At 37.7% G+C, this 25,057-nt stretch overlaps 1 long non-coding RNA gene across 8 annotated transcripts in view; it reads right to left on the minus strand.

The window, feature by feature from the left end:
- Nucleotides 1–25,057, minus strand: part of LOC103883086 — a 201,600-nt gene that overhangs the window by 119,605 nt on the left and 56,938 nt on the right. For 5 of the 8 annotated variants that reach the window (XR_001901031.2, XR_001901023.3, XR_001901024.3 and 2 more), the window contains exons 1-3: nt 12,592–12,680; nt 6,125–6,234; nt 1,699–2,541 (exon numbers count right to left, since the gene is read on the minus strand). This is a non-coding gene — a long non-coding RNA (uncharacterized LOC103883086). Of the gene's footprint in view, nt 1–1,698; nt 2,542–6,124; nt 6,235–11,129; nt 11,264–12,588; nt 12,681–25,057 lie in introns of those variants that run through there. The other 3 variants (XR_001901033.2, XR_001901032.2, XR_004183200.1) reach the window with 3 other exon arrangements.

Here is a 25,057-nt window from a genome sequence, read left to right on the forward strand (position 1 = left end):
AAATATCCTTCCCATTTGCCATAGAGTGTATTAAACAATTCCCCTGGAGACCAAACAAAGTTAAAAACAAAACAAAACAAAACAAAACAAAACAAAACAAAAACAGAATAGAAAGAACTAGGTTGTTGTCAAATAGTACAGAAATTATTAGTTGCACTGTCCACATGGAGATCAGAATACTTCTCTCAACACCACTTCTCCTTTGTGCCTTTATGGACAGATTAAAGAGGGATGATGGTTTACACCAGGTGGATTTATGTCTGGTGGCAGGAAAGACTCAAATAAAAAGATTTCTTCCTAAGGGAGACTTAAACAGGGTTCTTTCTGTTTTTAACACTTACCATTCATTTAACTTAAGGATATAGTCTTCCTTTTTATGTCACTATGACATTCCAACACGGGACAAAGGGGAAGGAGCATTGTTCCTTGTGACATTTGAAAACCTAACCTTTATCAGGTGCTTCTGAAGGCCATTTCTCCCACATCTGGAAGTTAACTGTACAAGGTCAGGAGCCCTGGCACACTGCTGGAGCATGCAGCAAAATCAGGGGCTGGGACTGCCTTTCTGGCATCCTCATTATGGGTTTTTTTTTTTTTTTTTTTTGTCTTTCATTCATTCATCTCATTTCTGAGTACCTACAGCAATGTTTCCATATCTGCCTGATGATAAAAACTCCAAAGATCTTGTTTAAAAAAAAAAAAAAATACAGGTTTCCAGTTCCCACCACAGTCTTCCATGTTGAAAGACAAATTGAGGCCAGGAGCTCACACCTGTAATCCCACTTTGGGAGGCTAAAGCGAGAGGATCGCTGGAGCCCAGAAGTTCAAGACGAGCCTGAACAACATAGGGAGATCCCATCTCTACAAATAATTTTTTTTTAATAGCCAGGTGTGTGGCCCGTGCCTGTGGTCTGTTACTTGGGAGACTGAGGTAGGAGGATCACCTGAGCCTGGGAGGTTGAGGCTGCAGCGAGCCGTGATTGCATCACTGCACTCCAGCCTGGATGAGAGTGAGATCCTGTCTCAAAAAAAAAAAAAAAAAAAAAGATAAACTGAGGCACATTAAAATATTACAATTTATTTGAGCATTCAGTGATTCCTAAATTGGGCAGCTCCAGACCACAAGCAGTTAAAGGGCTCCACCAAAGGGGCAGGAGGAGAAAGCTTTTTAGGGTGAATGCATGAAACAAGGCAAATAAAATATTTTATTGGTTAAAGTGGATCAGTATCCTTATTTGGATGATTCCAGTAGAAAGCCCCACTAGAGGTAAGTTGGCAGTTTCTGATTGGTTGTTTTCCTGTTAACACTGAGTTGGGTTTCAGTTTGTTTAGTAGAAACCCAGAGCAATGGAGCCACCCCAGTGTAATGGCCTCTGCATGAAGTATTTTAACACCCTGAATCAGCATCTCCAGAGGGAAGGCCATGGGAATCTGCATTTTTAACAAGCACCTACATGATTCTTACTATATAAATAGTTTGAAATGGTTGGTCACTGGCCTTTGTGAACTCTATGACTCACTGTTCTGTGAATCTAGTTCACATAGGTCCTTTCTAGTTGTAGTCCCAGATGAAATGATGTTTTCTCTATCACTATTTTTCAGATCTCCATGTTCATGTTCCCTGTTATGTCAAGTCCACCCACAATTCCTTAAAAAGTCAGTTAGCAATAATGCATATTTATCCATTTAAATCATCACCTTTCTTTCTTGTGTTGTTTCCTTTTTTCCATAACCAAATGTTTCTTGCTGACAGACAGTCCAACCATCCCATTAAATGTGAGTACCAGCATAGGTTTTTCCAGTGTAACATTATTTTCTAACAAAATAAAACTTTCAACACCAGTTATGTGGGTGAGGTTAGCTGGAGTCCTGTGGAGCGAAATGGAATTCTGACAAAGGTCCTGAAGTTCTTACAATTTTGAAAACCTCTTTCTCTACATTAACTGGCCATAACTTCCAGGAAATCCAGGTGGAGCTCCTGTTTCGCAGACCCACAGTCCTTCTAGTCATGCTTGATATATCTACTCCTAGGCATGGAAATTTAGAATGCAAATGATTTGTGTCAATTATGTTGGGTGGCAACAAATTATGACTTTACTCAGCAAGGAGACATTTCACCATATCTGTCTCTTAAAGGCTGCCAGCTGTGGGTAACAATCAAGGGCTAGCATCACACAGGCAGGAAGGTGACCCAGGGAATGGGCTAGGAGAGAATAGAATGCATCTCCAGCGTCTGCTTTCCTCTCATAAACTGTGGTTTCGGCAAGTGCAAGTATTGTAATTTGCTGTCTTTTTTTTTGTCCCAAAGGCCGTTTTGTCTTATCTGATGTTGAAATGCTTCCACATAGCTGTGAACACCGAAACGTTAAAAAAAGAGAAATCACTTGGAAATTTGTTCGTGCCTCTTGCTATGCTTGACAGTTCCACACTGATAAGGTACAGCTAAATATTGACTTTTTGGTTAAGTTCAGATTAGGTGTCTGGTCCATGAGCATTGATTGCGAACCATTATCTTTCTTCTTCTTTAGGGCACTAAGTTGTCTTAAAAAAAATAGAAAGGACAAAAGAAGAAAAAAGTGTTAGCTGAAATATTGTCGTTTATTACCTTAAGGTCTTTCCTGAGCTGTGATAAAAATTGTCATTGGCTTTTGAGATATGAGGGTATTTTGTTGAAGATAGTGTTGTTAAACATTAGAACATATTAAAAATTGGATTTTATATTTGTAGATTATTTACATATATCTTTGAATTCATCTAACAAAGAAAATGTCACCCTATTATCAATATAAGTGCACAAACTAGGTAACTGGCAGACTTTTATTATTTACCAGTTAAACATTATCAGTGCCATACTAAAATCAATAGATGAAGATTGTTACACTCAATTTAGCCAGAGAACATCCAATATGGCAGATTAAGCTTCTTCTTACCATTCTGCTAGAAATAGAACAATTAAGAGAACCTACAATAGGGATTATTTCACCTCACTAAACCCCTCATGAGTTTCTGCACTGTCTCCCAATGGAGACTGTAAATTCCTGAAAGCAGGATGATCTCTGATTTCCCAAGATGCATCATTTTTTGTGTTCTGTCATTCCTGATTACTCCACCGACTTAGGTAATTAAATCCTATTTGGGATGCTTTTCAAGTCAAATGCTCAGTCAAATCAACAGATCCTGCAGGGTTATGGAGAAATAAGGTATGGTCTCTGTTCCCAAGGAGTTTATAATTTATTTAAAACAAGGTAATACAGAGTTACTAAACTAATGGTAGCAAAGGAAAAATCACTAAGTTCAGTGGGAAAAATCTCACACTGTGAACTAGAATGGTGATGTCAGCCTTCATGGATAGATATGCCCTGACCTTGAAAGAATTAACTAGAGGAAGGACAAAAGCATTCTAAGTTTTCTGTGAGACAGGACATTCTTATTACAGTATTTTGTCCAACATTCCCCAAGATTAAAATATTTTATATATATTTGGCCCTCTGTATCCATGGGTTCTGTATCCATGGGTACTGCATTCATGGATTCAACAAACTATGAATTTTTAAAATTCGGGGAAAAAATGATGGTTGTGTCTGCATTGAACACATAAAGACTTTTTTCTTCTCATTATTCCCTAAACAATATAACAGCTATTTACATAGCATTTACATTGCACTAGGTATTATAAGTAATATAAAGATGATTTAAAGTATACAGTGGGATGTGCATAGCTTATATGAAAATACACCATTTAATATAAGGGACTTGAGCATCCATGGATTCTGATATCCATAGGTGATCCTGGAAACAAATCTCTCACTGATACTGAGGGACAACTGTAAAGAAAATTTTGTTTTAGGACCCAAGTGACTCGTTTGATTGTTCCTCTTTTTAAGAAAAAAGAAAACTAGACATCTTTGCTATTGCTTTCATAAGGCAGCTAAAATCTGAAATATATAAAAAATACATATATGAAACATATGATATTGCTGACATTTGTCTATTTTTGAACTAAAGAAGCTGTAATTTCACATGATTCAACCATATACATATATATATTTGCATGAGCATACATACACAAATACACAAATATTAATACATATTTAATATAAAATTTCTTACCTTTATTTGAGCCAAATTTGCTACCTGTGCTAATTTTCAGTTGCATTAACGTCTAACAAGCAAGTAATAAATTCTCAATAAAGCCATTTCTATCAGCACAATTAGTATATATTAACTATGAAGTCTGTTTTCAACATCTATAGAATGTCCCTGACTTGCCAAAAATAATACTTGATGACTCAAGTTGTGAATCATGAAACAGAATTTGATTCATAGTTGGATAGGCAGTTACATTAAATCTTCATCCCTAGGAACCCACACCCAAGTCTACCAGAAATCAAGAATGAAAGAAATTGGAGATCTTGAGTCATCTCCACCCTGAATATGTGATCTAGGTGATAAAAGCACAAATGAACAAATGAGTGTTTCAGCAAATATACCAAAAATGAAATAAAATTTAAAATACCACTGTGTACCCTACCTACCACAGCAAGCATCTGTGCACCCCATCGGGGGCCTTAGGACAGGCCCTCCCTACTTCCAGCCACCACCACAGGTACCTGCATATGTCATCCAGAGGCCTGGGGATCAACTCATCCCCCTTGCCACTGCTGGCACCCACACACACTGTCTAAGGGGCCTGAGGGCAAACTCACCCTGCCCACCACCACTGCCACTGCTTCCGGAGCCCCAGCACATTACCCAAGAGTTGAGAGATCAACTCCTGCCATCCACCACCACTGGCACCCATGTACACTTTACAGTAGCCTGAGGATAGGCCCACCACACCACTACCGCTGCCCATGTACTCTGTCCAGTGGCCTGAAGATAGACCCATCCCTCTATTGCTGGTGACTATGCCTTCTCCCAAAAACCCAAGTACTGGACCATTCAACCTGCTGCTGCCACTATTGCTGGCACACACCTGAATGCACTACCTATGGTCCTAGAAACTGGCCCACCCAGCCCTCTCATGCCACTACTGGCACCTGTGCATGATATTCAAGGGCCTCAGTATTAGCCTACCACTGCCACTACCACCACTGACCCAACACACACTGCCAACAGGCCTGAGGACCCACCTACCTGCCTGGCCCACTGCTAGCACCCAAGCAAGCTGCCTGGAGCCCCAAGGACCAGCCCACCTAGACACGCCACCACTGGCACCTGGCACACCACCTGGGGGCCGTGGATCAGCACACCCAACCTGCTACTTCCACCACTGGTACCCAAGACTGAACTATTTGGAATCCCCATCCCCAGCAAAGCTCTGCCACAGCCTCTACTAACAATCACAGCCTAGCCCACTGAAGAACTGACAAACACCACTAACACTGATTACAAATGAAGAAATCATATAGAAACTATAATGCTGTGCCAACTCACAATCAAAGTCAAATCACCCTACCCAACCAATAATATAGATACATCTACAGGAAAAAGTCTTTACCTAAGAAAACCAATCCATAAAATTGGTAGAGACAACTGTTATACCAGATATGCAGATATCAGCATCTTGCATCCTTATATAAGAAACATGAAAAAAAAATGAAAAAGCAAGGAAACAAGACACCTCCAAAGGAACACAATAATTACCCAGTAACAGATACCAAAATTGGACATTTATGAAATGCCTGAAAAAGAATTAAAAATAATGATGCTAAAGAAGCTCGGGGCATACAAGAGAACATAGATAAATAATACAAAGAAATCAGGAGAAAACAATTCCCGATCTGAACAAAACATTCAACAAAGAGAAAGATATGCTGAAAAAGAAGTAATGAGAAATACTGGAACTGAAGAACTCAATGAATAAAATTTAAAAATATAATTGAGAATTTCAACAATACACTAGATTAAGCAGAAGAAGGAATATCTAAACTTTTAGACAGTTCTTTGAAATAACAAAGTCAGACACTGTCCTCCAAAAAAAGAAAAGAGTAAAGAATAAAAAAGAATGAAGAAAAGCACATATAAACAGCATAAAGTGACCAAATATTCAAATTGGGGGAGTTCCAAAGGAAGAGATGGGCAAAGGCATAGAAAAGCTATTTAACAAAATATAGAAACTTACTAGGTCTTGAAGAGATATAGATATCCAAATACGAGAATCTCAAATATCCTCAAATAGATTCAACCCCAAAAGGTCTTCTGCAAAGTACTTCATAGTCAAACTGTCAAAACCTAAGGACAAAGACAGAATTATAAAAACAGCAAGAGAAAAGCATCAGGTAACATGTAAGGGAATCCATATCACACTAACGTGGATTTCTCAGCTGACACCTCACAGGCCAAGAAAGAATGGGATGATATATTCAATGTACTGAAAGAAAAAAGTCAGACAAGAATATCACAACCAGCAAAGCTATCCTTCAAAAATGAAGAAGAAATTAAGTATCCCAGACAAGCAAAAACAGGAAATTTATCACAACTAGACTAGCCCTACAAGAAATGCTTCAGGGAGTCCTGTATCTGGAAGCAAAAAATAATATCTACCATTATGAAACACAATTCTAAACATATATGCACACAACGCTATAACACCAAATATATAAAGCGAATATTATTAGATCTATAAGTAGAGATAGACCCCAATATGATAATAGTTGGGGACTTCAACATCCCACTCTCAGCATTAGACAAATCATCTAGAATGAAGATCAACAAAGAAACATTGGATTTAAACTTCACTTTAGACCAAACGGACCTTACAGAACATTTCACCCCATAACTGCAGAATATATATACAGGAGAATATAATTCTCCTCAGCAGCACATGGAGCATCCTCCAGAATAGACCATATGTTAGACCACAAAACAAATCTCAACAAATTTTAAAAACTGAACTCATATCAAGCATTTTTTCAGACCACAATGGAATAAAACTAGAAATCAATAGCAAGAGGAACCTTGAATGCTGTATATATACCTGAAAACTTCACAACTTGCTCCTGAATGACTAATGCTCCAATGAAGAAATTAAGAAGGAGTCAAAAAATTTATTGAAATGAATGAAAGTGGAAACACAGCATACCAAAACCTATGGTATTGGTACAACAAAAGCAGTGCTGAGATGGAATTTTACAGAAATAAATGTCTACATTTAAAAAAAGCAGATTTGAAACAAACAACCTAGAGGTGCACCTCAAAGAACTAGAAAAATTAGGAGAATTCAAACCCAAAATTAGTAGAAGAAAAGAAATAATAAAGATTCAAGCAAAACTAAACAAAATGGAGACTAAAAAAATATGAAGGATCAATGAAACCGAAAGCAGTTTTTTTTAAAAATAAAACTGACAAAACTTTTATTAGACTAAGAAAAAAGGAAGACCCAAATTAATAAAACCAGAATAGAAAAAGGAGACATTACAAGTGATACCACAGAGATACAACTAAAGTACACTAACAAATGGGAAATCCTAGGGGAAATGGGAAGTTCCTGGACACATACAACCTACCAAGATTGAATCATGGAAAAACATAAAACCTGAACAGACTAATAATGAGTAACAAGATCAAATCAGCAATACAGAGCCTCCCAATAAAGAAAAGCTGAGGATTGAATTGCTTTACTGCTGAATTCTACCAAACTATAAAGAAAAATACACACCATTTATTCTCTTACTATTTCAAAAAATAGAAGAGGATGGATTGCTTCCTAAGTCATTACAAGGCTAACATTACCCTGATCCTGAAATCAGACAAGGACACAACGACAACAATAACAAAAACTACAGGCCAATATCTCTACTACTGAACATAGATGCAAAAATCCTCAACAAAATGCTAGCAAACTGAATCCAACAGCACATCAAAAAGATACTACACCATGATCAAGTGGGATTTATCCCAGGGATACAAGGATGTTCAAGACACACATATCAATAAATATGATATATCACATCAACAGAATGAAGGACAAAAATCATATGATCATCTCTATAGATGCAAAAATACATTTGATAAAATTCAGCAGCCCATCATGATAATAACTAACAACAAATTAGGCATAGAACGAATATACCTTAACATAATAAAGTCCACATATGACAATCCCAAAACTAACATCATTCTGAATGGGGAAAAACTGAAAACCTTTTTTCTAAGAACTGGAACAAGACAAAGGTGCCAATTTTCATCACTCCTACTCAACATAGTACTGGAAATCCTAGCCAGAGCAATTAGGTAAGAGAAATAAATAAAAGGCATCCAAATTAGATAATAGGAATATGTTCTTATACCTAGAAAAAACTAAAGGTTCCACCAAAAAAAACTCTCAGATTTAGTAAATGAATTCAATAAAGTTGCAGGAAGCAAAATCAACGTACAAAAAATTAGTAGCATTTCTATGTACCAATAACAACCTAGCTGAGAAGGAAATGAAGAAGGCAATCCCATTTACAACAGCTACAAACAAAAGTATGTAGTAACAAATTTAGCCAAGGAGGTGAAAGGTATTTACAAGGAAAACTACAAAACACTGATGAAAGAAATTGAAAAGGACATCAAAAAATGGGAAAACATCCCATCCTCATGGATCAGAATTAACATCATTAAAATGACCATATTGCCCAAAGCAATCTACAGATTCAGTGCAATCCCTATCAAAATACCAATGTCATTCTTCATAGAATTAGAAAGACTGATCCTAAAATTCTTATGGAACCACAAAAGAACCCAAATGCCAAAGCAATCCCAAGAAAACAAACAAAGCTGGAGGCATCACACTATCTGGCTTCAAAATATACTACAAAGCTAGAGTAACCAAAACAACATGGTATTGGCAGAAAAACGGACACACTGACTAATGAAACAGAATAGAAAACCCAGAAATAAAGCCACATATTTACAACCAAATGATTTTTGACAAAGATGCCAAGAACACATATTTAGAAAAGGACAGCCTCTTCATACGTGAGAAAATTGGATACCCATATGCAGAAAAATGAAGTGGGACTCATATGTCTCACCATATACAAAAATTGACTCAAAATGTATTAAAGACTTACAAGTAAGATCCAAAACTATAAAAGACATGGGGAAATGCTTCAGGACATTGGTCCAAGTAAAGATTTTATGGCTAAGAATTTAACAGCACAGGCAGCAAAAACAAAAATAGACAAATGGGGCTATATAAAACTACAAAGTTTCTGCACAGCAAAGAAAATGATCAACAGATTAAAGAGACAACATCCTGAATGGGAGAAAATATTTGCAAACTATACATGTGACAAAGGATTAATATTCAGAAAATACAACGAACTCAAACAACTCTATGGCAAAAACAAAAACAAAAACAGAAACAAATAATCCCATTAAGAAGCAGGCAAAGGATTTAAATAGACATTTCTCAAAAGATGACATAAAAATGGCCAACAGATATATATATATTTTTTTAAATGCTCAATATTACTAACCATCAGGGAAATGCAAAGTGAAACCTCAGTGAAGTATCATCTCATCTCACACAGAATGGCTTTTATCAAAAAGACAAAAAATAACAGACGCTAGTGAGGATGCAGAGAAAAGAGGACTCTTATACACTGTTGTGAGAATGTAAATTAAACCAATCATTATGGAAAACAGCATGGAGGTTTCTCCAAAAAAGAAAAAATAAATAAAACTAAAAAACTACCATACAATCTAGCAATCTCACTACTCAATATTTTTCCAAAGAAAAGGAAATCAGTATATAAAAGGAATACCTGCACCCCATGCTTACTGCAGCATTATTTATAATATCCAAGATATGGACTCAATCTAAGTGTCCATAACCAGATAAATGGATAAAGAAGATGTGGAGCTGAACTTGGTGGTTTATGCCTTGTAATCCCAGCACCTTATGAAGCTTAGATGGGAGGATCGCTTCAGCCCATGAGTGTAAGACCAGCCAGAGCAATATAGTGAGATTTGTCTCTATGAAAGAAAAATTTTTTAAATTATCCAAGCATGATGGCACATGCCTGTAGTTCCAGCCACTTGGGAGGCTGAGGTGGGAGGGTGGCTTGAGCCCGGGAGGTCAGGGCTGCAGTGAGCCATGATCATGCCACTGCACTCCAGCTTGGGTGACAGAGTGAGACCCTTCCTCAAAAAAAAAAGTGTGTGTGTGTGTGTGTGTATACACACACATACATACATACATACACACACACACACACATATGATATGCATACACAAGGGAATACTATTCTGCCATAAAAAATAAAATCTTGTTCCTTGCAGCAACAAAGATAGAGCTGGAGGTTACTATATTAAGTGAAATAAGCCAGGCTCAGAAAGGCAGATATCACATGTTCTCATTCACATGTGAGAGCTAAAAAAGCTAATCTCCTGAAGGTAGAGAGTAGAATGAGGCCTGGCACAGTGGCTCATGCCTGTAATCCCAGGACTTTGGGAGGTGGAGTCGGGTGAATCACTTGAGGTCAGGAAAGACCAGCCTGACCAACATGGTGAAATGCCATCTTCACTAAAAATACAAAAATTTGCCTGGCATGGTGGGTGCCTGTAATCTTAGCTACTTGGGAGGCTGAGGCACTAGAATCACTTGAACCCATAAGGCAGAAGTTGCAGTGAGCTGAGATCATGCCACCGCACTGCAGCCTGAGCAACAAGGTGAGACCCCATCTCAAAAAAAAAAAAGAAGAGTAGAATGATGGTTACCAAAGGCTGGGAAGGGTTTGAGGATAGGGTAGTAATGAAAAGACGTTCGTTAATGGGTATGCAAATGAAGTTAGAGAGAAGGAATGAATTCTAGTGTTCAAAAGCACAATAGGGTGACTATAGTTAACAATAATTTATTGTATATTTCAGAACAGCTAGAAGGGTTGAAATGTCCTCAACATAAAGAAATGATAAATGTCTGAAGTGATGGATATAATAAATACCCTGATTTGATCATTACATACTGTATGTATGTATCAAATTATTACATATGCCCCATAAATATGTACAATTATTATGTAATAAGTAAGAAAAGAAGACTACTTGCATATCTGGACCTGAGAGGGAAGGCAAGCACAAGGAAGTCTGGTAATAAGGTGAGAGCACCATAGAACAAAGGACAGCACAGCAAATTTTACCTGGTCTTCTCTATGATTAAGAGGAATCCATCTTGAGCTTCACACAGGGTACAGTTTCAAACTAGGCAAACCAAGGATAAAGACTCCAAATAATTCTTTAAAATGTAGCTCGGCCAACTGGGTTACACTGTGCCCTAAAAAAGTCAGTCTATTCCAGAAACCATGTTAGATTTCGTGATCCTCCTTGAGCTTATAGAACCTATAGATTTAGATCAGAATTTCTCAAACTCATGTTTGTTAACCCATTTGGAGGTATTTGCATGTTCTCTATTGAAATATATCATTGAGAATTTATTAATTCAGGGTTGCTGATAATCTAAAGTAAGCATATTCTGGGTAATCTGGGTGGCTACCTGGTAACAAAATGCCACCTCGCAAGTCCAGTTTGCCTTTGTGTTTGCAGTCAGATTGTTGCCAAGGAGTCCCACTTTAATTGACTCCAGCTATTTAGCAATTAACAGAGGGAGAGTCAGAGGTAAATAAGACTTTTGCTTCAAATGATTTCACAGTGCTCTGAAGGAATGCAAGTGTTTCATTATTTCGAACAGAAAAGAGTAGTGAGAAAATTACATCTTTTCATAGCACTCAGTGGGAAAGGCGGACCAAACCCAAGAGAACCTGAGCCATAGCCACTAACACTATGTTCCATATTAAAGTACTTATGTTAATTTATAGTTTGTTAATTTTGCAGAGGAGATAGTTGGATGTAATTTGTACATTTGTTTTGAAAAGAGCTACAAGCTATTAGAGCAGAAAGCATAAGTTTGTGATTACTTTTAGTTTGTACATATTTAAGGAGTATTTGAATTTAAAGGATTATATCAACAATAGAATAGTAAAAGAATTTTTAAGGATTTCAATACATATGAACAGTTTTAATCACATGAAAGATGTTCCTCATCACTCATAAGACATGAAAATTAAAATCACAATGAGATTTTCTTTAATACCTTATAAAACATGGCAGGCCTCTTCACATATACACTTCCTATCTGCCCTGTTTTTATTTCTCCAGAGCACTTGTCATTAACATAATTGTATTTTGCTTACTTATCACATTTATTGCCTACCTTTTCTTCCACTGTACTTTCCCCCAGAATTTTTTTTTTTTTTTTTTTTTTTTTTTTTTTTTTTGAGACAGAGTCTTGCTCTGTTGGCTAGGCTGTAGTGCAGTGGCGTGATCTCAGCTCACTGCAACCTCCGTCTCCTGGGCTCTAGCAGTTCTCCTGCCTCAGCCTCCTGAGTAGCTGGGATTACAGGTTTGTGCCATCACGCCCAGCTAATTTTTGTATTTTTGGTAGAGATGGGATTTCACCATGTTGACCAGGCTGGTCTCGAACTCCTGACCTCAGGTAATCTGCCCACCTCAGCCTCCCAAAGTGCTGGAATTACAGGTGTGAGCCACTGCTCCTGACCACCTTCCCCCAGAATTTAAGCTTCATAAAAATCGAATTCTTACCACCTTATCCACTGTAGCATCCTCAATTGCCTATAATGATGTCCAGCACATAAGAGGCACTGTATTATTTGCAGAAGGAAGGAAGGAGGGAGGGAGGGGAGGGGAGGGGAGGGGAGGGGAGGGGAGGGGAGGCAGGTCTATGACCCAGCAATTCCCCTTTGAGGCACAGACCCTGCCGAAACTCTGTCATGGAGACATGCACGAAGCCGTACCATTTGCAGCAGAAGAAAATTGGAAAAACTCTAAATGTCCTCAATAAAGGAATGAATAATTGTATCATGTGTTTATACAAGGGAACTTAGCAATTAACATGAATTAAATTGATTGACATGCCTAAAAATCAAAAACTTTGCTGGGAGAAAAAGGTAAATTACAAAATACATGTGCAGTAATGTATAAATGCCCAGATAGACAAGTTCTCCTCCGAGTACGGACAAGTGAAGAGAGGGAAGAGATCAAGGGAATGGTAAGGACAAATGGAGAACTTTGATTCTATCTGTCATTTTTATTGCTCTAGAATTTTTCACCTGAAGAAAATATGGCAAAAAGTAATATTTGTTAAATCTGAGTAGTGGGTACATCGGTGCATTTTCTATGTTTCTCTGTATTTTTCTGTTAAAAAATGTTTAATTTTTAAAGCACTCAATAGAAGTAAAAATGGCTGAGTTTCTTTTCCTGCATTAATAAGTAGCCCTCCTCTATCATAATGATAATGATAGTGATGATGATGATGATGATGATGATGATGATGATGGTTTTCTCTCTTCCTATCTTCTTTTTCTAAGTCCTATTATTAACATCTACTATTTTATTTCTCTTTATATCAGGCTTCTTTCCCCCCCAAAAATTGATATGGCTTACAGCAATAGATATGAGTTACAATCTAACAGGTTTCTTTTAAAGTAAAATGTACATAAGATAGCTATTAAAGTAAACAGTAATGCTATAATTGAGCATTACATTTTTCTCCAAGCTTCTTGAAGCTGGGATGACAAACACACACAACAAAGCAATTATGTAGCTCTCATTATTTAAAAGGATACCTTGAGAAAGACAAAATTGTTCCTGGAATTAAATTCTCAAAGAAATCTCTTCCGTATGATTTCATTTCCAGGACACTAACATGGACAATGTCCTCCAGAGCATTTTTACTAAAATCTAAAGTTGACTTCACATGCTTTTTCTTGCAACCACTTTTTTAAAAAGCTGAAGACATAGCATCTTAGTATAGTTCTAGGAAAGGCATTCATTCTTTAGAAGCTAAAGGAACATATGCCTTTAGTCATCTAACTAAATCCAAAGATAAAATATGAAAATAGATACACAGGAAGCATGTCTCTTAGATAATTGACCCTTAATATAATTTCCTTTAGACAAGCTATTGATAGATAGAAACCAAACATTCATTAATTAAAGATTATAGTCACATACCAGGACCTGCCGCTAAGTTACTGAGCAAGGGTGGGTAGCTTTATTAAGTATCATTTGCCTCCTTTAGAAATAACTAGAAAAAGAAAATTATAAAATAAATACCCGATTCATCATAAGCTCTAACTGGCAAGATTCTACGTTTTCTTATAGATTTGTCTATTCTTTAAGTCTAAAAGAAAAGCTATACAGAGTCCTAAGTCCAGATTTTGTGGGCCAGGGATTATGCCTGCCAGAGGATGCTGTAGTTTACCAGCAGCATTTTTGTATAATTTTTTTTTTTTTTTTTTTGAGACAGAGTCTCGCTCTGTCGCCCAGGCTGGAGTGCAGTGGCGCGGTCTTGGTTCACTGCAAGCTCCACCTCCTGGGTTCACGCCATTCTCCTGCCTCAGCCTCCCAAGTAGCCAGGACCACAGGCGCCCGCCACCACGCCTGGCTAATTTTTTGTATTTTTAGTAGAGACGGGGTTTCACTGTGTTAGCCAGGATGGTCTTGATATCCTGACCTCGTGATCCGCCTGCCTCGGCCTCCGAAGTACATATTTTTAAATGCCTGTAGTGTAAGTATACATTGCTGGGACTCAGGTTTGGGTTAGTCCCAATGAAAGGTTGTAATTGAAGGCCCACTTATCCATTGACTATTTGTTACTACCAATAAAATAAGGGAATGACAACTAATATCCAACAACACTGAACATAAGGTAGAAAATCAAGTAAAGCTAGAAAGAGCTTGTGCTAATAATTATCACTTCCATTTATATCACCCTTTCACCCTTTTATGCATGGTCTCATCTAATCCTCACAAGAACCCTGAGAGATGGTTAATTGTAACAAAATTTAACAGTAATCATAACAAAATTTTAACAGTGGTACTGAAGCTTAGGGCAACTTGGTGACTTGACCCAAATCACAAAGCTGATCTATAGTATAGTCAGGACCTGAGCCCAAGAGTTGTGGCTGCAAACCCAGCTACCTTGTTGTAGTTCTGGGATAACCATGCACTCTGTAGTTAGAGAGCCAAGGTACTCTATTGCTACCCCTTCTCTTGAAGGACAAGGCTTTGTGATCTTCATTCCATCTTCACACGGCATGGATGTCTCTCTGTAGATCTTCACTACACCAACCCTGTCTGATAGAATAATAAAGCTTTCTTCAGAATCACATCATCTCTTAAATGTGGTAACCAACTACACAGAGGGAATGAATGTTGTTTGGGAAGATTTTTTTTCTTTTCAAGGTTCTATAATAAATTGAAGTTGCAATTAATAAAATCAGAAACACAAGCAGACATACATTTAAAAGCTGACAGGCCATCATATCCTGAGTGATAGGTGAAAGAGACAGTCTTCCTAGGTTGAGGTTCATAATTTTTAATAGGTTCACAAGCAGATTCACAAGGATTCTATTCAAACAAAAGTTATGTTTCTTTACTTTTGAGTTTGCTTCTCCTACATTTGTAGCTTAGTGCTATGGGATAAAATCAATTTCTTCAAATATGGAATTTAGTTTAATGCTTATTTAGTAATTAAGGGTAATCTAAAAATCATAGGGCTTTTCAGACCGGAGTTTGTTGTATTTTTCAACCTCCCTTGTCTAAAGCTACTCTCAGTGGAGGAAGGAACCAGAGGAATGGCTGCCCTCACTAAATCTATGTGGGAAGGTCTGGGAACACACTGTACAATGTAACAGAACATTCTTTTCCACAAGCGTCAGAATCACTTATCTTCAAATACTAGATCAACACAGCTAGAGAACTGGGGGAACTTGGAGCCCAAAAAATATAATACGTAGCTTGCCTAATTTTAAACTAATATTTTCCTCCACTTACCCAAATGCATAAGGCATACTATTTTCTGCCCCAAAAAATTCATTTTGTTTTCCTTCACTCTCTCAAACTGACAAACAGGCATTATACCTGATACAGACTATATTTCAATAGTGTCTAACCTCTCCTGGGTAAGTGTCTGTTTCAAATCAGTCATGATATATGTGACTCCTGGACGTAATGTTGCTCTAAAAAGGAATGCCCTGGTATCAGCAAAATACATAACCCCATAGATATTAAAACAACCACCCAACTGCAATCAGTTATATGGAGTCTTCACTTCTTTTTAAAAAAGGATATTTAATCACTGAAATAAGACCCAGGTACCACATTACACACTTAGTTGGGACTTAAAGTGCCTGAGTTTTATGAGAATGGCATAGCTAGTGTGAAAAACTACAGCACAACAGAAGGGAGAAATCTCTCTGCTGGAAGGGGACATTTCTCTGTCCACATCTCATAGCCTGAGTTTAATATCAGGATGACTCATTTTAAAAACTCCATCTTTCTCAGTGATAATTTATGTTTTAATTTTTAATTTTTGTGAGCACATAGGTGTGTATATTTATGAGTTACATGAGATATTTGGATATAGGCATGCAATGTGTAATCACACCAGGATAAATTGGGTACCCATCATCTCAAGTGTTTATCTTTTATATTACAATCAATCTAATCCAATATATACAAAAGGGTATAATCCAATTATAGTCTTTTGGTTATTTTTAAATGTGCAGTTCAATTATTTTTACTCTAGCCACCCTGTTGTGCTAACAAATACTAAGTCTTATTCATTCTTTCTAAATATTTTTGTACCCATTAACCATCTCTACTTTCTCCACCGTCACCCCCTGCAAACCCTTCCCATCCTCTGGTAATCATCCTTCTACTCTCTATCTCCATGAGTTTAATTAATTTTTAACTCCCACGAATGCGTGAGAATATGTGACATTTGTCTATCTGTGTCTGGCTTATTTCACTTAAGATAATTACCTCTAGTTCCATCCATGTTGTTGCAAATCACAGGATCTCATTCTTTTTTATGACTGAATAGTACTCCATTGTGTATATGTGCCACATTTTCTTTATCCATTCACCTATTGGTGGAATTTAGGTTGTTTTGAAATCTTGGTTATTATGAATAGTGCTGTAATAAACATGAGAGTGCAGATATCTCTTTGATATCCTCATTTCCTTTCTTTGGGGTGTACCCTTGCAGTGGGATTGCTGGATCTTATGGTAGCTCTATTTTTAGTTTTTTGGGGAACCTCGAAATTATTCTCCATAGTGATTGTACTAATTTACATTCCAACCAACAGTGTACAAGGGTTCCCTTTTCTCCACATCCTTGGCAGCATTTGTTATTGCCTGACTTTGGGATATAAGCTATTTTAACTGGGGTGAGATAATAACTCATTGTAGTTTTGATTTGCATTTCTCTGATGATCAATGATGTGGTATACCTTTTCATATGCCTGTCTGCAATTTTTATTTCTTCTTTTGAGAAATGTCTATTCAGATCTTTTGTCTATTTTTAAATTGGATTATTAGATTTTTTCCTATCGAGTTGTTTGGCATCCTTATATATTCTGGTTATTAATCACTTGTCAGTTAGGTAGTTTGTAAATATCTTCTCCTATTCTGTGAATTGTCTCTGCACTTCGATGACTGTTTCCTTTGCTGTGCAGAAGCTTTTTAACTTGATGTGATCTCATTTGTACATCTTTGCTTTGGTTGCCTGTGCTTGTGGAGTATTATTCAAGACATCTTTGCCCAATTTAGTGTCCTGGAGAGTTTACTCGATGTTTTCTTTTAGTAGCTTCATAGTTTGAAGACTTAAATTTTAGTCTTTAATCTACTTTGACATGATTTTTGTATATGGTGAGAGACAGGGGTCTTGTCTTTCTGGGAGACATTTTCTTATGGCTTTAATCTTCTTACTTGTTATTGATCTGTTAAGGTTTTGGATTTCTTCACAATTCGATCTTGGTTGCTTGTAAGTGTGTAGGAATTTATCCATTTCTCCTAGATTTTCCAATTTGTTGGCATATAATTGCTCATGGTAGCCACTAATGGGCCTTTGAATTTCTGCAGTATCGGTTGTAATATCTCTTTTTTCATTTCTGATTGTTTTATTTGGGTCTTCTATATCTTTTTCTTGGTTAGTCTGGCTAAAGGTTTGTAAATTTTGTTTAGCTTTTCAGAAAACCAACTTTTGGTTCATTGATCTTTTGTATTATTTTCTTCATTTCAAATTCATTCATTTCTGCTCTGATCTTTATTATTTCTTTTCTTCTATTAATTTTGGGTTTGGTTTGCTCTTGCTTTTCTAGTTCTTTAAGATGCAGTGTCAGATTGTTTATGTGAAGTTTATTCTCTTTTTGATGGGAAGAGTTTTTCTCTTCCTCTTTGATAAGGCACTTATAGCTATAAACTTCTCTCTTAGTACTCCTTTTGTTGTGTCCCATGGGTTTGGTTATATTGTGTTTCCATTATCGTTTATTTCTAGAAATTTTTCCATTTTCTTCTTAATTTCTTCATTGGCTCACTGGTTATTCGGGAGCATATTGTTTAATTTCCATGTGTTTGCAGTAACCAAAGTTCCTCTTGTTATTGATTTCTGGTTTTATTTCATTATAGTCAGAGAAAATTCTTGATATTATTTCAATTTTTGAATGTTTTAAGACTTGTTTTGTGACCTAACATATGGTCTATCCTTGAAAATGATCCATATGCTGAGGAAAAGAATGTGTACTCTTTTTTCATTTGGATGAAATGTTCTGTAAATATTTATTAGGTCCATCTGTGCAAACTAAATCCATTGTTTCCTTGTTGATTTTCTGTCTGGAATATTTGTCCAATGCTGGAAGTAGGGTATTGAAGTCTCCAGCTATTATTGTATTGGGGCCTATCTGTCTCTTTCTAGCTTTAGAAATATTTGCTTTATCTATCTGGGTGCCAGTGTTGGGTGCAAATATATTTTAAATTGTTATATACTCTTGCTGAATGGACCCTTTTATCATTTTACACTTACTTTGTCCCTTCTTATAATTTTCGTCATGAAATCTATTTTGTCTGATATAAATATAGTGACTTCTCATTCTTTTTGGTTTCCATTGGCATGGAATAACTTTTTCCATCGCTTTATTTTCAGTCTATTTGTATCTTTATAGACAAAGTGCATTTCTTGTAGGCAATAGATCATTGGGTCTTGGTTTTTTATCCATTCAGCCACTCTATGTCTTTTGATTGGCAAGTTTAGTCCATTTACATTCAGTGCTATTATAAATAAGTAAAGACTTACTCCTGTCATTTTGTTATTTGTTTTTTGTGTATTTTTTGAGCTTATCATCCTTCTTTCCTTCCTGCCTGCCTTTCTTCTCACAAAGTTAATTTTCTCTGGTGGCATGATTTAATTTCTTGCTTTTTATTTTTTGTGTATTTATAATATGTCTTGATTTGAGGTTACCATGAGGCTTGCAATTACTATCTTATAACCCATTATTTTAAGCTAATAACAACTTAACACTATTTGCATACACAAACAAGCAAAAAGAAAACTAATAAAAGTCTACCCCTCAACTTTATCCCCCTGCTTCTTAACTTTTTGTTGTTTTTATTTATATCTTATTGAAGAATCTACATCTCGAAAAGTTGTTGTGGTTATTACTTTCGATTGGCTCATCTTTTAGTATTTCTACTCAAGAGTAGTTTACACACCACAGTTACAGTGTGTAACTGTGTGAACTACTCTTATCTTACCCACCAGTCTATGGTGTGTAAACACAGACTTTATAATAGTCTGTGGGGTTTTTTCTATACTTCCTATTATCAGTGACTTTTGTACCTTCAGATGATTTTTTATTGTTCATTAATGTCCTTTTCTTTCTGGCTGAAGTACTCCGTTTAGCATTTCTTGAAGGACAGGTCTGGTGTTCATGAAATCCCTCAGCTTTTGTTTGTCTAGGAAAGTATTTTCTCCTTCATTTTTGGAGGATATTTTCACCAGATATGGTATTTTAGGGTAAAAGGTCTTTTCCTTCAGCACTTTAAATATGTCATGCCACTCTCTCTTGACCTGTAAGACTTCCACTGAAAAGTCTGGTGCCAGATGTATTGGAATCCCATTGTAAGCTATTTGCCTCTGTTCTCTTCCTGCTTTTAGGATCCTTTCTTTATCCTTGACCTTAGGGAGTTTGTCTGTTAAATGCCTTGAGGTAGTCTTCTTTAGGTAAATCTGCTCAGTGTTCTATAAACTTCTTGTACTTGGATATTGATATCTTTTTCTAGGTTTGGCAAGTGCTCTGTTATTATCCCTTTGAATAAACTTTCCCTATCTCTTTCTCTACTTCTTCTTTAAGGACAATAACTATTAGATTTGCCCTTTTGAGAGCATTTTCTAGATCCTGTAGGTGTACATCATTGTTTTTACTGTTTTTTCTTTTGTTTCCTCTGACTTTTATTGTTTTTTCCTTTTGTCTTCTCTCAGTCAGCTTGTGGTGAATGCTGCCAGGTCTGGGACTCACCCTTCAGAGTGGTAAATTCCCCTCTGGCCCACATTAGGTCCAGAAATACCATCCAAGAGCCAAGGCCTATCTCCTTGACTGTGTGTTTTCAAATAGCCTGTCTTCAAGCTCATTAATTCTTTCTTCTGCTTGATCAATTCTGCTATTAAAAGACTCTGATGCATTCTTCAGTAAGTCAATTGCACTTTTCACCTCTAGAATTTCTGCTTGATTCTTTTTAATTATTTCAATTTCTTTGTTAAGTTTATTTGATAGAATTCTTAATTCCTTGTCTGTGTTAATTTTAACTTCTTTGAGTTTCCTCGAAATAGCTCTTTTGAATTCTCTGCCTGAACTGTCCCATTCTGTTTTTCTAGGATTGGTCTCTAGTGCCTTATTTAGTTAATTTGGTGAGGTCATGTTTTCCTAGATGGTCTTCATGTGTGTGGATGTTCGTCTGTGTCTGGCCATTGAAGAGTTATTGATTGTAGTCTTCACAGTCTGGGCTTGTTTGTATTTGTCCTTCTTGGAAAGGCTTTCCAGGTATTTGAAAGGACTTGCATATTGTGATCTAAGTTATATCTGCCTTAGGGGGCACTCCAAGGCCAGTTACACTGTGGTTCTTACAGACTTGTATGGTTACTGCCTTGATAGTCTTGGATAAAATCCAGAAGCAATATCTGTATTACCAAGCAGAGACTCTTGTTCTCTTTTCTTACTTTCTCCCAAACAGAGTGTTTCTCTGTTCTGAGCCACCTGGAGCTGGGGGTGGTATGACACAAGCATCTCTGTGGCCATCACCACTATGACTGCACTGGGTCTCACCCAAGACCCACTATAACCACTACCTGGCTACCACCTATTTTCACTCAAGGTCTTAGGGCTCTACAATCAGCAGGTGGCAAAGCTAGCCAGGTTTGTGTCCTTCTCTTCAAGACGGCAAGTTCCCTTAGGCCCCAGGTGGATCCAGTAGTGCCATCTGGGAGTCAGAGACTGGAATCAAAAACCTTAGAAGTTGGCCAGGCGCGGTGGCTCAAGCCTGTAATCCCAGCACTTTGGGAGGCCGAGACGGGTGGATCACGACGTTAGGAGATCGAGACCATCCTGGCTAACACAGTGAAACCCCGTCTCTACTAAAAAAATACAAAAAACTAGCCGGGCGAGGTGGCGGGCGCCTGTAGTCCCAGCTACTCGGGAGGCTGAGGCAGGAGAATGGCATGAACCCGGGAGGCAGAGCTTGCAGTGAGCTGAGATCCGGCCACTGCACTCCAGCCTCGGTGACAGAGAGAGACTCTGCCTCAAAAAAACAAAACAAAACAAAAAAAACACCTTAGAAGTCTACCTGGTGTTCTATTCTACCATGGCTGAGCCAGCATGCAAACCATGAGATACAGTTCTTTCCACCCTTCCCTCTCCTTTCCACAGGCAGAGGAGCGTCAATCACCCCAGGGCCACCACCACGACAGTCCCACGGGGAGTACTGCCAAGCTACCACCAATGTTCCCTTAAGGCCCACGAACTCTTCAGTCAGCTTGTGGTGAATGCTGCCGAGCCTGGGACTCACCCTTCAGAGTGTTGGGCTCCCATCTGGCCCAGCACAGGTCCAGAAATGCTATCCAGGAGCCAAGGCCTGGAATCAGGGATCCCAAGAGCCCACTTGGTGCTCTACCCCTCTGTGGTCAAACTAGTATGTAAGATATGATAAAAGTCCCCTTTGCTTTTCCCTCTACTTTTCTAAAGCAGGAATCTTTCACCATAGCCACCATAGCTGGGAACTTGCTGGGTCTCACCTGAAGTCAGCAAAACCATGAGTCCCACCCAAGGCCCATGGCCTACTACCTGGGTATCATTGCTGGGTATTCAGGGCCCAATGGTTCTTTGGTCAGCAGGTGATGTGTCCTGCTAGTACTGTGTCCTTCCCTTCAAGGAAGCACAAGTTCCCTTTTGGCCCAGAGTATGTCTAGAAATGTCGTTTAGAAACTAGGGTCTGGAATGGGGGCCTCAAAACTCTGCCTGGTGCCCTATATACTGCAGCTGAGCTGGTATCCAAGATGCAAGACAATGACCTCTTTGCTCTTCCCTCTTCTTTCCTCAGGTGGAAGAAAGGGGTCTCTTTTGGAGCCATGAGCTGTAAAGCCTAGGTTTTGGGGAGGGGTTGCACAAGCACTCCTCTTAGCCACCCTGGCTGGTATCTCAGTAGGTCACATGCCCCCAAGCCACTGGGTCTGAGCCCAGTTCAGCATTAGGACTCACCTAGGAGTTGCAGTGCTTGTGGCTTAGACTGCCTTTCAAGTTTATTTAGAGTCCCAGAGCACTTTAGCTCATGGTGGTGAGGCTTACAGGAACTCAAGTTCCAATGGCTGGAATGAGTGATTCCCCTCTGACTAGAGCTGGTTTAAATACTCCCGCCATGGATGGGCATCAGCTGAGTTCAGCTCAGCACTGAGTTCAATGCAATGTTTTACAATTGCTGTACTCTCCCTCTCCCAAGCACACAGATTCTTGTTGCCAGGCAGCTTCAGTCACAAGATGGGAAACGAGTGGTGTCAGCAATTCAACACTGTCTTTCCTACCCTTTTCAGAGTCTCTTTCAGCAACACAAAGTTAAAACGAGCTACTGTGAGTGTTCACCTGACTTTAGGTTATTATGAAGGTGCTTTTTGTGTAGATAATTGTTAAATGTGGTGTTCCTGCAGGGGGATAATAAGTTGAGCCTTCTATTTGGCCATCCTGCTCTGCCTCCATAATTTATATTTTCTAGAGCAAGAGAAAGAGTGCTAAGAGTGCTAAGATCAATGAAACACCTTGCCTGAACAACCATAAAACATCTAATTTAGTGCTAACACTGTTGCTTAGTGACAACCAGAAGCCTGCTATTTGTCAAATTTAAATTTTAAGGTATCATTTTAATTAATGAATTGTGTTTATCTTGGGCTTGCTAAAAGTTCTTTGGTGTAGCATTAGGTAGAGTAAAATCAGGGACTTGGGGAGAGGGGTCAATTCCTACACAGCAAAGAATCACATCAGTGTTTAAAGAAGATGATTGCATGTTATCACAACCCCACTAAGAAGAAGATCCATGTGGAAGAATGTGCCTAATTCTTACTGGAATTTACCATTTTTCTCCCTAGGACAAACAACTTAGAGTAGTTATAGCATAGATTCAGGTTTTAGAGTAGAAATAAGACATCAGAGGTCACTTAGTGTAACCTCTCACCCAAGACCTTAACCCTACCGATCAAATTCAGTCATTTATTCAACAAATATTTTCAGTACCTCCTATGAACCAGCCACTACAACAGACACTTTTAATGCATTCTAAACATGAGAGGCAAGTATCCCAAACTCATAAATATAACAACATAATCAATGAGACAAAGTACATGTGTTTACTAACACATGAATAATTACAGATTTTGATACAGTCTTTGAAGGAAATGAACCAATGCTTGGATAGAGAACAACATAGGGCAGAGGGAATCCAATCACAGGCAGGATGGTCAGGTAAGTCTTCTCTGGAAAGGTGACATTTGAGCTGACTTCTGACAAAAAAGAAACATGCCATTCAAGGAGCTGAGGAAACAGCATTCCAGCTAAATGAAACAGACAGTGCAAAGACTCTGTAAGAATAAATGCTTATAGCAAAGTGAGAAAAGGGAAAAAGGTGAAGTTAAAGAACTGAGCAGGGGTCTGACAATGCATCCCTGTTGACCATGAGAGAAAGTTTGGACTATACATTAAATACAATAGGAAAACTTTAAACAGGATAATGGCAGGATGTGATTTATACCGAAAAGAGAGCTTCACCATATATCGTCCCTTCTAGCATAGGAATGCCCATATGTAACCTGGCAAACTAGGTACCAGTTGCTTTAGAACATCCAGACTCCTCATAGCCCAGGTGATTATCATACTTTTTAAAGTAAGAATATGTGCATATAGTTCATCCTGTAATAACAGTATTAATAGTAGTAGTGGTGGTGATGATGGTGGTGTTAGTAGCAGCAGCAACAGCAGCTAATAGCTTTTGAGTGGTTACTATATGATCGGCACCATTTTAAATATTTTTACGTATTAGCTCATCTAATCCTCACAAGAATGCAAGGAAGCAGGCTCCGTTATTATCCCTCTTTTACAAATGAGCAAACTGAAACTACATGCCCATTAAGTAAATATTTTCTTTTTCAATCATTTCTGTTCTTATTTTGTTACTATAATTCAGCTCAACATGTTTTCTAGTATTTGTTGTGATTTCTTCTTTGACCCAAAATTTATTTAGAAGTGTACTGCTTAATGTATAAACTTCTGAGGATTTCTAGTTCTTTTTCTAATACTGAATTCAAGTTGAATTCCACTTCAGTGAAAGAACATTGTATAGTATTTCAATTCTTTGAAATTTGTTGAGATTTGTTTTATGTCTTAGTTAGTCTACTTTTATAAACACTCCATGGTTGCCTGAAAAGAATGAGCATTCTGCAGTTGTGATAGTGTTCTATAAACGTCAATAAGGTCAAGCTGTTTAATGGTTTTGCTCAAATCTTCACTATTCTTTGTAGCTTTTTATGAGTGTGTTTATCAGTTACTGGGAAAGAGTATTAAAATCTATTCATCTACTTAATCTTATCAATCTTTGTTTTATGTATTTTAGAAAGGAGCTTCTCTTTTGTAATTTATTTATTATTATACGCAAGTTGTAGGGTACATGCATACAC

The sequence above is a fragment of the Papio anubis genome, chromosome 4 (assembly GCF_008728515.1).
Source record: "Papio anubis isolate 15944 chromosome 4, Panubis1.0, whole genome shotgun sequence".
Taxonomy (NCBI): Eukaryota; Metazoa; Chordata; class Mammalia; order Primates; family Cercopithecidae; genus Papio; species Papio anubis.